The sequence below is a fragment of the Dromiciops gliroides genome, chromosome 4 (genome assembly GCF_019393635.1).
Source record: "Dromiciops gliroides isolate mDroGli1 chromosome 4, mDroGli1.pri, whole genome shotgun sequence".
Taxonomy (NCBI): domain Eukaryota; kingdom Metazoa; phylum Chordata; class Mammalia; order Microbiotheria; family Microbiotheriidae; genus Dromiciops; species Dromiciops gliroides.
Window position 1 is genome coordinate 417,799,444 of NC_057864.1, and position 14,194 is coordinate 417,813,637.

The 14,194-nt window shown below is 43.2% G+C and overlaps 1 protein-coding gene across 1 annotated transcript in view; it reads right to left on the reverse strand.

The window, feature by feature from the left end:
• The window catches only part of LOC122753366 (rho GTPase-activating protein 29-like), a 68,356-nt gene extending 57,871 nt beyond the window's left edge, over positions 1-10,485 (reverse strand). Inside the window, exon 1 of the mRNA XM_044000732.1 lies at positions 10,056-10,485. The gene's annotated coding sequence lies outside the window, so the exon portion shown is untranslated. The remainder of the gene's footprint in view (positions 1-10,055) is intronic.
• Between the last annotated feature and the right edge of the window lie 3,709 nt (positions 10,486-14,194).

The window sequence follows — 14,194 nt, forward strand, 5'->3', positions numbered from 1 at the left end:
CTCATAAACTTATCCTTTAAAGAAATCAGCACAAAAGGGCACATAAGTATTTAGAAATAAGTTCAGCAACACTTTTTATTCTAAGAAGTCTATTTCAGATGCCAGGGTTCTACCAACACTGCTGACCAAAATCACTACCATAAACATACACATGAATAAAAAAGTCCTAGCTGAAAAACAGACTGATTCCCTAAGTTGTTTAAAAGATTCAATATTTAGCAAATAAATCTACTTCTACAGCTATGGTTTGTTTACCTGATGAATATGAATATTCACTAAAGTGTCTAATTTCACAATCTGAACAAAAAAAATGAATGATACCAGAATGTAAATTTCACCTAGTCCAACCCCCTTGTTTCACAGATGAGAAAACTGAGGGCCCAAATAGCAGTTGTGTGATTTGCCCAAAGTTACATGATTTATTAATGAAAAAAAATCAAGGCTAGAACTACATTATGCTTTATTACGTGACAGAAATTTAATTCACTCACACCCAGGATGACAATTAAAGCCATATATTTGTTTTAGATAAAGATATAGATGTGTCTGTGTCTGTGTTTTTGTGTGAGATGTAAAGACTTTGTAACTAAACTGCAAACAAATTCATATTTCCGAAGTTCAGTTCTCTTGAATTTGCTTCCATGCTAACTCTCCTTGCAACTTTAAGCTTTAATGCTATGAAATATAATTAGGTTCCCCAGGTTTCTCTCAGAATGCCCAATGAAAGCAATGTATTTTTTCAAATGGTAGAAGGGGATTTCCATCAAATGTGGAGTTTATGGAGAAATAGAATCTATAGGGAATTTTTTAAAAATAATGTTTTATTTTCCCCTAATTACATGTCAAAACTATTTTTAATATTATTTATACTTGTTAAGCTTCCAGATCCAAATTCTATACTTCTTTCTCTCCCATCTGAAATGGTACACAACCTAATATGGATGTGCATGTATGTAGGGATATAGATATATGAGTATATGTGACTGTATACATGAATGTGTATATATACATGTGTACATGCAATCATGTAAAACATTTCCACATTAGTCATTTTGTGGAAGAAAACAAACAAAAACAAACAAAGAAAAAGAAAATGAAAAGCAGTATGCTTCAGGCTGTATTCAAATGCCATCAGTTCTTTCTCTGGAGATCAATAGCATTTTTCATCATGAGTCCTTCAGGATTTCCAAATTAACAGTTATCTGCTCATCTCTAAACTAAACAATTAAAATATTCCAAACAAAATGTTAAAGTAACTAATACTGCGAAAATGAGTGCATCTTTTTTACAGAGTGGAGAAAGAGAAAACATGAAGAGATGGACACAACTACTCTCTATTCCCTGACAAGAGAACATTAAAATGTGCCCTTTTCAGGGGTGGCTAGGGGGCGCAGTGGATCAAGCACTGGCCCTCAATTCAGGAGGACCTAAGTTCAAAGCCAACCTCAGACACTTGACACTTACTAACTGTATGACCCTGGACAAGTGACTTAACCCTCATTCCCACCCCACCCCACCCCCCAAAAAGTGACCTTTAACAATTACTTTTGGGCCTTGATTCAGAGATACCCACTTCACTACTAGATCAAAGGTGAAACCACAGATTAACACATGATGTACCCAAAATCAAAAAGTTTATATGCTGGGTTGATGGGGCTAGAAATAAAAAATACTACCTAATTTTTATATATTACTTGTAATTTTAAAAGTACTTCTGTCATTACCATTTGATGCTCACAATAATACTGTGAGGTAGGGAAGGGATTAGAAGGTCACTATAAACTGAAAACTTTTATCAAGACTAAACCCAAATCCACATTTAAAATAATTTTCTCATCATTCAGAAGGTGATGTCTACTATGAATATAAAATAAATACTGAATTAAAAGGAATACCCTATCAAGTAAATGCCCATATTATCACATCCCAAAATATCCTGAACCCTCTAGCCCTGAAACAAACAGGTTTTGCCAAGAGAATTATTCAGTAAAGATACACATTTTATGTTTTCCTTGGAAAGGTATTGGAAAAACAAAACAAACATGATTCAACCTTTAATAATCAAAAGTAACAGGAACAGATAATAGTTTTTGTTAATAAACTCCAATCAAAGCCTTCACTGATACCTGGTTACCAATTGGTTCATTTCTTCTAAATATGCCTGTCATAAATTGGTACTTAATAGGTACCTATCAGGGAATCCTAATTCTTGAAGATGCAATCAAGTATTAAGATTTGGGGGGGGGGAGGGGGAAGGGCCTCCTTGTACATTGTACATTACCCTTAAGCAGTTTTTAATTAAATTTCAATGACTCAACATGCTTCTTCTATACTCTAATAGTTCTATCTCCTGGGACAGTCTCCTCTTGCTAGTTTCTCCACATTACATTTTAATCTCTACTTCCATTAGAGCCACCTATTCTCTCCCATACTATTTTCTGGATTGTCAAAGAATTAAAAGCATTATCAAATAAAAAGCTTTGAGAGATTAGAAGTGCAAACAACCCAACCTTTTCTATTTGTAAAATGAGCCACTGAAGATAAAGGATGCAGGCAGGAAACAAAGGATGGACTATATCCTAAATGAAAAAGTAACCAACTTACACATACCCTCTCAGGTCTGATGAATATTACCTAAAATTGAATACCTTAGATTAAAAAAAACATTTTACTTCCTATGGAAACGAACAAAGTTATTTAAATCCCCAAAACACTGAATTCATCTAAAAATAATGTCTCCTACAGAAAGAGGGCCAGGAATCTGACAAAGTGTCTTACTGGTATAGGAAAAAGAGTGCCCCTTAGGAGCACCCCTCTGCACCTCAAGTCTGTTGGTTTTCCTTTTATTTTGGGGGGGCAGGGCAATGAGGGTTAAATGACTTGCCCAGGGTCACACAGCTAGTAAGTGTCTGAGGCTGGATTTGAACTTAGGTACTCCTGAATCCAGGGCCAGTGCTCTATCCACTGCACCACCTAGCTGCCTCCTCTTGGTTTTCCAACGAGTCAAGACTAACAAGCCTTTCAAGGCCTCTTTCAACTCTTAATTTCTGAGATTCTGCCAATCAATGCATTTCCTGACATCTGGGTCAAGCACACTCCAAGGCACATTAAATGATGAACAATGTTGCCATTTGGTCTATCACAATGATATTTCCAAGTTAAGCTATTAAAAATAATGGGAGGGGCAGCTGGTGACAAAATGGATAGAGCACCGGCCCTGGAGTCAGGAGGATCTGAGTTCAAATCTGGCCTTGGACACTTAACACTTACTAGCTGTGTGACCCTGGGCAAGTCACTTAACCCCAACTGCCTCACCAAAAAATAAAAGTAGGGGGGGAGTTAATACCTATCTTCTACTCCTTTCCCAAAAGTAACAGCACAAGATAAACTTCTCTGCAGATGGTTTATTCCAAAGAATAAATGTCTATATCAATAAAGAACCTTTTAACATTTTACCACCTCAAGTGGTTTGGTTTTGGTCACTTTTGTTTGGTAAACATTCTACAAGTGCGGTGGAATAAAAGAGGCACTGCATCTGGACCCAGAGCAATTCCACCTCTGGTGTTTTACTGTGTAACTCAGGAAAAGGCACTCAGACTCTCTTAGACTCATTTTACTAATATGAAATATAACACGAGAGAGTTGGGTGATATGCCCTTTGAAGATCCCTCTTCATTCTCTACTCCCATACCATCCAAAGTGTAAAAATCAACTACTTAAAAAAGCCAAGTCCTCTGCTTTTGCTTTTCATTATCAAAAGAAGAATTAAAGAGGGCAAGGCTGAGTTAAGTGACAAGGCAGCAGTCATAAGCTAATCGTAAAATTAGGATTTACAGTCTTTCATTTCAGGAGAATTTACTATCTACACATAAAACCAGGCAACTGAATGAAACAAGTCCCTCTTCTTCCCTCCCTCTTTCCAGCACTCTCAAGAGATCCTGATCCCCGCATAAAACTCAGCATCCCTGCTTGGCCACCCATGTCCTGATTCCATGTGACCCCATGACTGTCTCCTGGGCCATCTATTCTCTCTTGGTGACTTCATTATTTCCAAAGGGTTCAATTATCATCTCTGTGTAGATAACTGGGCAGTTAGGTAGTACACCAGATAAAGTTCCAGGCCTGGAATCAGAAAGACCCGAGTTCAAATCCAGCCTAAGCCACACTAGCTGTGTGACCCTGGGCAAGTCACTTAAACTTGTCTGCCCCACTTCCCTTACCTAGAAAATCAGCTGGAGAAGGAAATGGAAAACTACTCCAGTATCTTGACCAAGAAAACCTATGAAAAGCCAGAAAAGACTGAAACAACTCAACAACCACCACCACCACCATAAATGAAGGTAACTCCTGAATCTATACAGCCTGTCCTAGTCTCTCCTAAGTTCTAGTCACCCATCTCCAACTGTCCACTGGACACTCTGAACCAGACATCCTGTCAACATCTCAAATTCAAAAGACACAAAACAGAAGTCATAGGAACATGGGATGAAAGGAACCTCAGGAGTAAATTATTTTAACCTCATTTTACAAATGAAGAAACAGCTCTATGGAAGGTAAGCGGCATGATCAGGGTCACACAGCTAGTAAGAGTATGAGGTTGGATTTGAACTCAAGTCCTCTTGATTTCAAGGCTACCATGCTATCCACTAAATCACATTATCTTTACTCATAAAAACATCTCTCTTTCTGCTGGGGCTACCTAACATCATTCTCAGTCACACCCTGGGCACTGTCCTTGACTCCTTACTCTCTCTCACAGCCATCTTCTCCTCTCTCCTCTCATGCCTATCTCCCTAATTCAAGTCTTCAACATCTCTTACCTCATTTGTCCTAATGGCCTTCTAAGTGGGCTAAGGTGATCTTCTCAAAGCACACACCTGACCATGTCACTCCCCTACTCTACTCTCTGACTTCAGTGGCTCCCTGTTGCCTGTAGGGTGAGATGGAAATACCCATTTGTCTTTGAAAGTCCTCTGCACAACCTGGCTCCAGCTTTCCCTTCCTGCCTCCCCACCACTACATTCTACACAGTCCAGCCTTCCTGCTGTTCCTCACATACAACATTCCATCCCCATGCCTTTCAACTGGCTCTCCCCTTGCCTGGAATGCTCACCCTCCTCACCTTTGGCTCTTAAAGCCTCTCGGTTCTTTGAAAGCTCTGCTAGACACCACCTTCTACTTGAAGCTTTTCCTGATTCCCCAGCTGGCAAGTGCCTTTTCTTCAAAATGATGTTACCTGGGAGCAGCTAGGTGGCGCAGTGGATAAAGCACGGGTCCTAGATTCAGGAGGACCCGAGTTAAAATCTGACCTCAGATACTTTACACTTACTAACTGTGTGACCCTGGGCAAGTCACTTAGCCCTCACTGCCCCACCAAAAAACAAAACAAAACAAACAAAAAATAGCAAAAACAACAACAACAACCCCAAACAAAAAGATGTTATCTATATTTGTAAACTTTTTCATTGTTATGGGCCTTTGCCACTAAAGAGTAAGTCCTTTGAGAGCTGCAATGGTTTCCATTTCATCTTTGTATTGCTACTGCATAGCAGTGCCTAGAACATTCTAGGGAACTGATAAATGTTTGCTGATTGCTTACAGGAGTATATTTTCCCCTGCAAAATCACTCCACAGGAAAATATTGATTTTCTCCCAAGACAAATTTCCTGGGTGAAACCTTAAAGAGTCATTTCTATCCTTTTGGGTAAAAGGACTGAAACTTCTGATTGTGCTTTGATGTAATGGACGACTTGAGTTAAACTAAAGGGGCAGCTAAGTGGCACAGTGTATAGAGCACTGGCCCTGGAATCGGGAGGAGCTGAGTTCAAATCCAGTCTCAGACACTTGACATTTGCTGGCTGTGTGACCCTGGGCAGGACACTTGACCCCAATTCCCTCACAAAAAAAAAAAAAAAGTTAAACTAAAACAAGCCTAATTTGGGAAGAAAGTAATTCAAATCTAATGATCATGGAAAAATTTTAATACTTTGGGAAACTGAATCTAGGCCAAAAAGTCAATAATGAGTTTTGAACTGTAAAACCATTAGTCTACTAAAAATCAATGAATTGTGTTAAAGTTAACTTGAGAAGGTTAAACTACAAAGCCCTCAAGTTTTCTCTCTCCCAAATTGGCACTGTTTTGAATTAAGAAGCAAAGCACCCCATAGTCACAACTACCATTTCAAATAAACATCATTCATATTTTTTAAAAATAATAGTAATAGACAGTCAATAACTTAAGGGAAATTTTGTTACTGTTAGTGTTAAATACATGTAAATATAACTAGTTACATATAAATTTGGTTTTCTATTCCTGGGATGCTTCTAAGACAAAATGGCTGGTACACACCTTCAGAGAGGATAGCTTCTTTCAAACAGAGCAACAACTGCCAAACTTCTGACATCATTAACCAACTGCTTCACTTTCTCCAGATCAATAACAGAGCTGTTTCATCAATATGCTTTGAAATTTTTGCTGCTCAAAAAGTTGCTCTTGGAGGAGTGCAACATTCCCTAGTTTCCAGAATTAGAAAGAGCAAAGAGATTTCAGAGAATCAGGCAAATGATAACCATACTTGTTGCTTTCACCATTCAGCCTAAAAATCACATTTGTTGTAGTGCATCTGAAATCAATTCAGTAACAGAAAACTGGTGACATAAAACAAAAATCCTTCAAGATAAAAGAAGACAATTATTAAGTACATGGGAACACAATAAATACTATTTAAGTTCCCATTACTTTATTTCAAAGACTGTGAAAACATTACTGGCAAAAGCATGGTTGTCCTTCAGGTCATGACCTCATGCCTAAATGATGACCTTTAAAGTAACCCTATTTTTTCTGAACATCTATCTGTGAGTAATCTATCTGTTTAAATTGCTCTTTAACATTTTTATCTTTAGCCTATACAACTTCTTGGGGCAAAAAGTTCTGTAAGTTTATTCACAGTAAAATGTGTCCCTTTTATCTTAAAGCTTGCCCCTCCCCCCCTTCTTTCAAGCTCAGGAATGTCCTTATATCTAGTATTCCCTAAAATGGTGTAAACAGACCCATATTCACCCCATATTGCTGAAATAATGAATATTAACTCACATATCTCCCTTTATTCTTCGTCTTTCCAAAATGAAAAATCTACTTCGGATCTATATGCAAAAATGACAATGATGCAAATGTGTTTCAATAAAGTGTGTCTAAATTGTATGAGAGCATTGATTTGCTTAATTTGATAAAAATCAATATATTCTCCATAAAAATAATTAACTCCCACACACAGATCCTAGGATCACAATCCCAGATATGCTTACAGGTGAGAGAGAAATGCCCCTGAAGAGAACAAAGATAAGAAAAGCAACCACAACAGGACAGAGTAAACAATAGAAAAGAGATTCATACTGGAGCTAACACAAGTTTGAGGTTGTTGAGGGCTGATATAAACAAGGTGTTTGAAAAAGAAGATGCCAAAAACACACACAAAAAATCTCACACTGAGAGCACAATAGTAACAATGGATCTCTATGCAAATTCTCCTTTGTGTACAAAATCTTTCCAGTCATCTCCACCTGAATCAACGCTGCCACTGCAGCACTGCCCCTCATGCTCATTCTCCTCCCATAGAACCTTCCATTCTGTAGCTGTGATGCTGGGCTCTACACCAGCTCAGCCACTTGCTGGCCATTTCCAAACCAGGAATACTCAAAGCCTACTCTCAAGCTGGCTGGCTCTTCTTTATGGGTTGGTCTCCTCCCCCACCCCCATTAGGATGTAAACTCCCTGAGTGCAGGACTGTCTGCCTTGCCAGTATTCTTATCTCTGGCATTTTGCAGCTCTAAATAAGGAAGGTTTATCCAGTTTTACCATTCATTCCTTCATCAAAATCAGTCCCGGTTCCTTGAAATAAAGTAACCCTAAAAACTCCTGGACGATAAACATTGGGCAAAGCATAAAACCGGGAGAGGTCTCCTCACCAAAGGTATTATTTCCCATTCTGATGAAGAAGATTCAACAGACAGTCCAAGCTGAAGAGGGTATTTAACCTCATCCCCTTTTCTTCACCCTATGTAATTCAGTCAGTTTCCAAATCTTCTTCCTATCACATCTCGATGGCCTAACCTCCCCTTCTCACTACTCCAGCTCAAGTTCTCATCACCTCTCACCTCCTCTCTTTGGTTTTCCTGCCTGAGGTCTCCTCACTCTAATCCATCAATTGCCTAAAGCTCAGGTATGACCATGTCACTCCTCTACTCCAAGCCAAGCTGACCCTGATGCCCTCACTTGGTACTGCCCTCCTTCCCTAAGCTACCTTGCCTTCCTGTTGTCTATGTCTCATCTGGGTAGAGGTTGTCTCCCCCAAGACAGAACAGAAGCTCCCTGAGGGCAAGGCCCATTTCACTTGTCTCTTTGTATCCCCTGGGCTTAGATCAGTGCCTGGCACATAGCAGGAGTGACTGCCCAGGATCACACATCCAGTTAGTAATGTCAGATATGGGATTCAATCCATCTCTCTCCCGACACCTGGCCTGAAGAGCCACCTAAGACAGAGACTGAAGAAGCTGGGACAGGATAGGGATATTCTACAGGAATATTCTCCAGTTCAGTTTCTTAACTGGAAATTTTGCTTCCTCAGGAAATTAGTTTTAAAAGTATTTCCACATTAAATTGATACAGAATTTTATGCTCACTCTCTTATCATGTCACTTCAAAACCACAGTATTTGTTGTAGATTTTGAAGGAAAAATACAGAAACGGGAACCAGCACTTTCAAAGACCTGCCAAAGGGCCCCCAGGCAAAGCCTGAACTGTGCCATCAGACACCTGAGCAAAAGACATTTGGACAACTCTCCCCAAATGTGCAGGGAGCCCTTTTCACCCCCAGCCCCTACAGCTCATCCAAAATACTACTAGTACCTTTTCTGGCATGGTTTGCCTTCTAAATCACATGTCTGTTACTTCTCTGTTTACATGCTGACTGCCTCATTAGAGTGCACACTGCTGGAGAACAGAGAATGGTTGTGCCTTTCTTGGTAGCCCCGGAGTTTAGCAAAGGACCTGGCAAAGAGTCAAGTGTTTCCTAAATGTCTGTTGATTCATTTCACTGAATGCAGATATCAAAAATATATCACGCGTGCAAAAATGCCTTGTTACAGAATGGGCGCTGCAGGATTTTCAACTAGAAGAGCCTGGAGATCTAAGGTGGGACCAGAGGAGACAGACTGAACCTAGGTCACACAGACAGACAGTAGTCAGGAAAAGCCAAAGTTTGAACCCAGGCCCTCAGACTCCAAATCCAGTGTTCTTGCCACTACAGTAGGGGAATCCTAACTTGACCTGAGGCAGCGTGGTACTATGGAAAGAACAAAGGCTCTAGGGCCAAAGGTCCACATGCCAACTCTGATACTAAGAGTATGACAAGACCTTGGCCAAATCACTGGACCGCCTCAGTCCCCTCCCTGCCCCACCCCCCCCCAAATAAGAAGGAATAGACAGGGGCGGCTAGGTGGCACAGTGGATAAAGCACCTGCCCTGGATTCAGGAGTTCCTGAGTTCAGATCCGGCCTCAGACACTTGACACTTACTAGCTGTGTGACCCTGGGCAAGTCACTTAACCCCATTGCCCCGTAAAAAAAAAAATTAAAATAAAATTTAAAAAAAGAAGGAATAGACAAGTCTCAAGACCCTCTCAGCTCTGATCTTATGGGTGAAGTTTCCTACCGATTTCTGGCTATGACTTGGGTCACCAGTATTGCTCCCTCAAAAAAAAAAAAAGGTAGTTTATGATGGCAATATTTCCTAGTTAAGAAACGAAGTATTCAACTAATATCAACATCTTCGCACTTTCACCTCACCATTTCATCCTCAGGAGATATTATAACAAGGATGTGCCTGTTATTTCAGCAATCTGCTCTTTCAGCACATTTTGGCGACCAGGTAGGTTCTTACAGCATGAGATATGCCAGATAGTCCTAAAAGTTTGTTTGGGAGGCCTGGCGCTAGCTGTCCCTCTCCCCACCCCCACCTTCCTCCAATCTAAAATAAGCCAAAGCGCACTGTCCCAAACCGTTCAGGTCCAGGGGAGGGGGCACGCAGAGTGGCATTTCAGTTCACCACGACCAAATCGGCTCTTCGAAAACGATTTTCCAAGCAGAGTGGGGCTCTCCCGTGCCCAGTCACCCACCACTCCTGGGAGGGCGGTGGGAGCTGCGAGAGGAAGCTCCCGGGCCCCGCCCACGATTCCAGCTAATTCGGAATCCCTCCTCCCTTTTCTAACAAGCCGGCCCCTGGGTGGGTGGGCGGCCAGGGGCTCCTGCCTCCCTCAGAGCCGTGGCCAGGCCGTGGTGGAGCTCATTCTGCAGCCCAGAATGGGAATGGAGCGGGGAGAGCAGCGAGAGGGCTTCGGAAAGAGAAACGGGGGGCTGGGGGACAGTGTGGAACCGAGGGAGGGAAGGGAAGAGGGTGACAGGAAGAAGGGGGAAGAGAAGACGTTAGAAAGGAGGGGGAACAGGAAGGAAGGGAGGAAGGAAGGTGGAAGGAAGAAGAGAGGCCAGAGGGAAAGAAGGAAAAGGGAAAGAGAGGCAAGGAAGGAAGAAGAGGAGCAAGAAGGGAGGAAGGAGGAAAGGAAGAAAGGGGGAAGGGAGGGAGGAAGAAAGGAGGGGAAAAGGACGAGGGAAGGCGGGAAGGAGGAAGAAGGGAGGGAAAAGGATGAAGGGCAGCGGAACAAGGAAGGGGGAAACAGGTCAGGAAAGGTAAGTAGGGGCGCACGAGGCCCCGCAGTCGTCCGCTGGGTTAGCCTCAAGGAGCCTCTAGGCGCCCCCGCTCCCCGCCAAAGCCCCACGGCGGGCGCAGGGGCCCCGACTTCCAGTTCCGGCGGGAGAAGCGACGGGCAGGACAGACTCCCGGCCGACGGTCCCGGGGACGCCCACCCAGCCTTGGGCCCCGAAGGCGGAGGCTGTGCCCGGAGCCGGTTCCGCACCGGCTGCCCTGCCCGGTCCCGCAAGCTCCGCACGGGGCCGAGCTGTGAAGGGGGATCCCGCGAATAACTCCCCGAGGGCCCGCCCCGAGGTCGCGACCCTCGCTCAGCTCCGGGACCCCGAGCCTGGCGCGGGGGACCTGAGGGGGCCCGCCTCCTCCTCCCCCACGGCAGCGGCGGGGTTGCGGGGCTGGGTGACACTCACTGGTGGAGCAACAGGTACGCAGGGCGGACATGGAGGTCCTCGCAGCCCACTGTCAACGGGGCAGAGTCCGTCCTCCCAGGGCCAGCTCGGAGGACCAGCTCCAGCACAGTAGCTATGGCCGTTGCCACCGCCGCCTTCACTAGAGACTGAGGAGGCTGCCCCGGCTCCCCCGCCCCCTGCCCTCGAGCTGCGGCCGCCCCGCCCCCACCGAGCCTCCCGCTCGCCACGTGGCCCGCCCCCAGGGCCTGCGGATTGGTCGGAGCCGGAGGGGGCGGGGCTTAGGCTCCCCAAGTAACAGGTGGAGCAAGGCTAGGGGGGGCCGGTGGGGGCTTGCTTGTTGAGGACCTCCAGCTTCTCCCTCGCGTCCTCTTTGCATGCGGGGAAGCCTACCTGGAAGCTGTGAGCAGGTGTAGGACTGGCCTTAAGGTAGTCAGCTGTGAAGTGCTCTGTGTGGTCGGGCGCGTGCGGTCAGAGCATGCGGTTTGTATGAGCCACGCGCACCAACTAGCCTGCAGCCAGAGGGCAGCCGAGACTCTTTCATTGAGCAGTTGCTGCTCTGGTCCTGGGGCCAAATACTTTGTAGTAAAAATGTTTCCCACCAGGTACTGATTGGTCAGGACGTTGTGCAGAACCAGCTAGGTCATTGGAAGGACTCCGTGACCCCTCATTGTGCCTTTGCAATGGAGGAAGCCTATGCTGGTCCTCCTTTGCTCCCACCCCCAACCCCCACCTCCTTCCTAGCCACTCCTTCCCAAACTCCCTTGCATTTAGCTACTTTGTTCGGAAATCAATAGCAAATCAGGAGTGCTTAGCCGGAAGTCCACGTAATCGTTGTTTTTTAAAAAAGGTATATTTTGATAACTTTCCCTATTGGGGGAAGTAGGTCTCGCTTTGGATAGAGTGCCAGGCCTTAAGTCAAGAATACTTATCTTGGTTAGCTGAAATTCCACTTCAGACCCTTCTAGCTGAGTGATCCTGGGCAAGTCACTTAATCCTTTTTGTCTCAGTTTCCTCATCTGTAAAATGACCTGTAAAAGGAAATGGTAGACCGCAACACTATCTTGGCTAAAAAAACTTTAAATGAAGTCACAGAAACTTGGACACAAGAGAAAACAACCAAACCACAATTCCAATATAATTGGATTTCTTTTGTAATTCTATGTATGTTACACATAAAAAAATATTCTGACAAATAGACGACTGTTGGCTTCACTAGATTGCCAATGTGGTCCATGACACAACAGGTTAAGAAACTCTGATACAGATAGAGATATATACCCCTTTTATGCTGTACATGGTTTTTATATGCACTGGTTTCCCCTATTAGAATGAAAGCTCATCATGACATAATGCTTCACTTTTTGTACTTGTTTGCCTACCACATAAAGGAGTTTGATAAAGACATTGATTATTGATTGATTGAATAAATACATGTTTGTTGATCAACTGATAAGCTCCTCTAGGGTAGGAAAGATCATAACAACAGAGATACAGAGCTGGGAGACACCTCAATTACTTCATTTTAAAAATAAGGAAACTTGAGGCCCAGGGAAGCGAAATGATTTGCCTAAGGTCACATACCGATCATAAGATGATCAATTTAGAATTCAAAGACATCAAGGAGGCCATCTAGTTCAGCTCCCTCATTTTACAGATGAGAAACTGAGGCCAAGAAAAACTGTCTTGACCAGTCATACCCTAGTTATTTGCATACTGTCTCCCCTGTTAGACTGACTTCCAAGGAAGAGGGGACTGTGTGTTTTCCCTTTATGTCCCCAGCTCTTAGTACAGGGCCTTGCACACAGTTAACACTTAATGATTTATTTTCGACTGACTTGAATGACTGGGGGAGGACCCTGTAGATTTAGAAGACTGCTGTGTTAGCTGTTTGATTCAAGGTCAATCAGGGACTGAGTCCTGGGTATACCCAGTTAAGCAGCTTACTAACAACCCAGTTATATGGAATGCAGCAGCAGAAGATGTAGGTTAACTTTCCAAAGGTCAAGGATGGTGTCCCCAGGCCACTGACAGGTATCACAACTGGAAATTGTGGCTTCAGATAGCTATGTGGCCTGGTAGATTCAGCAACCCATCCTGGAATCAGGAGGACCTGAGTTCAACTCTGACCCCATACACTTATTAGCTATGTGAGCCTGTGCAAGTCATTTATCAAAAAAGAAAAGAAATTGTGTCCTTCCTATCTGTGTGCTTGCTAGAAGACACTCTATCCTCCCTCTGAGCTCCTGACAGCTTTACCCAACTTGTACCAGAACCAAAGGCCTCTTTCTTGAGTAGGAAAATCCCTGAAAAAGAAGCGGGGATATGAATACTATTGTGCTGTAAGAAACGATGAACAGGAGGAGTTCAGAGAAACCTGGAAGGACTTACATGAACTGATGCTGACTGAGAGGAGCAGAACCAGGAGAATATTGTACACAGTAACAGCATTATTGTATGATGAACAATGGGGATAGACTTGGCTCTTCTCAGCAGTGCAATGATCCAAAACAGTTTCAAAGAACTCATGATAGAAAATTTTCTCAACATCCAGAAAAAAAGAACTGTGAATTATGAATGCAGATTGAACCATACTGTCTCTACTTCTGGACTGTTTTTTTTCCTTCTTTTTTGAGGTTTTTCCCTTGTGCTCTGATTCTTCTTTCACACAATGGCTAATGTAGAAATATGTTTAATGTGATTGTACGTATACAACCTATATCAGACAGCTTTCCATCTTGGGGAGGAGGGAGGGAAGGGAGGGTGGGAGAAAAAAATTTGGAACTAAAAATCCTGTGAAAACAAATGTTGAAAACTATCCTCATATGTAACTGGAAAATAATAAAATACTTTAAAAAAAGAAAAAGAAGGGGTGAAAAAAGAGGTCCAAAGGCAGATCTCTACCTCATATAGTCACTCCCTGTCACTAGAGCCATCCCTGACCTCACTCCTGGAACATTTAGAGAAAACTGATGCAAGAATGAAAGGACACAATCAAAACAAAAACTCTAGCTCCCAGGGTGGACAA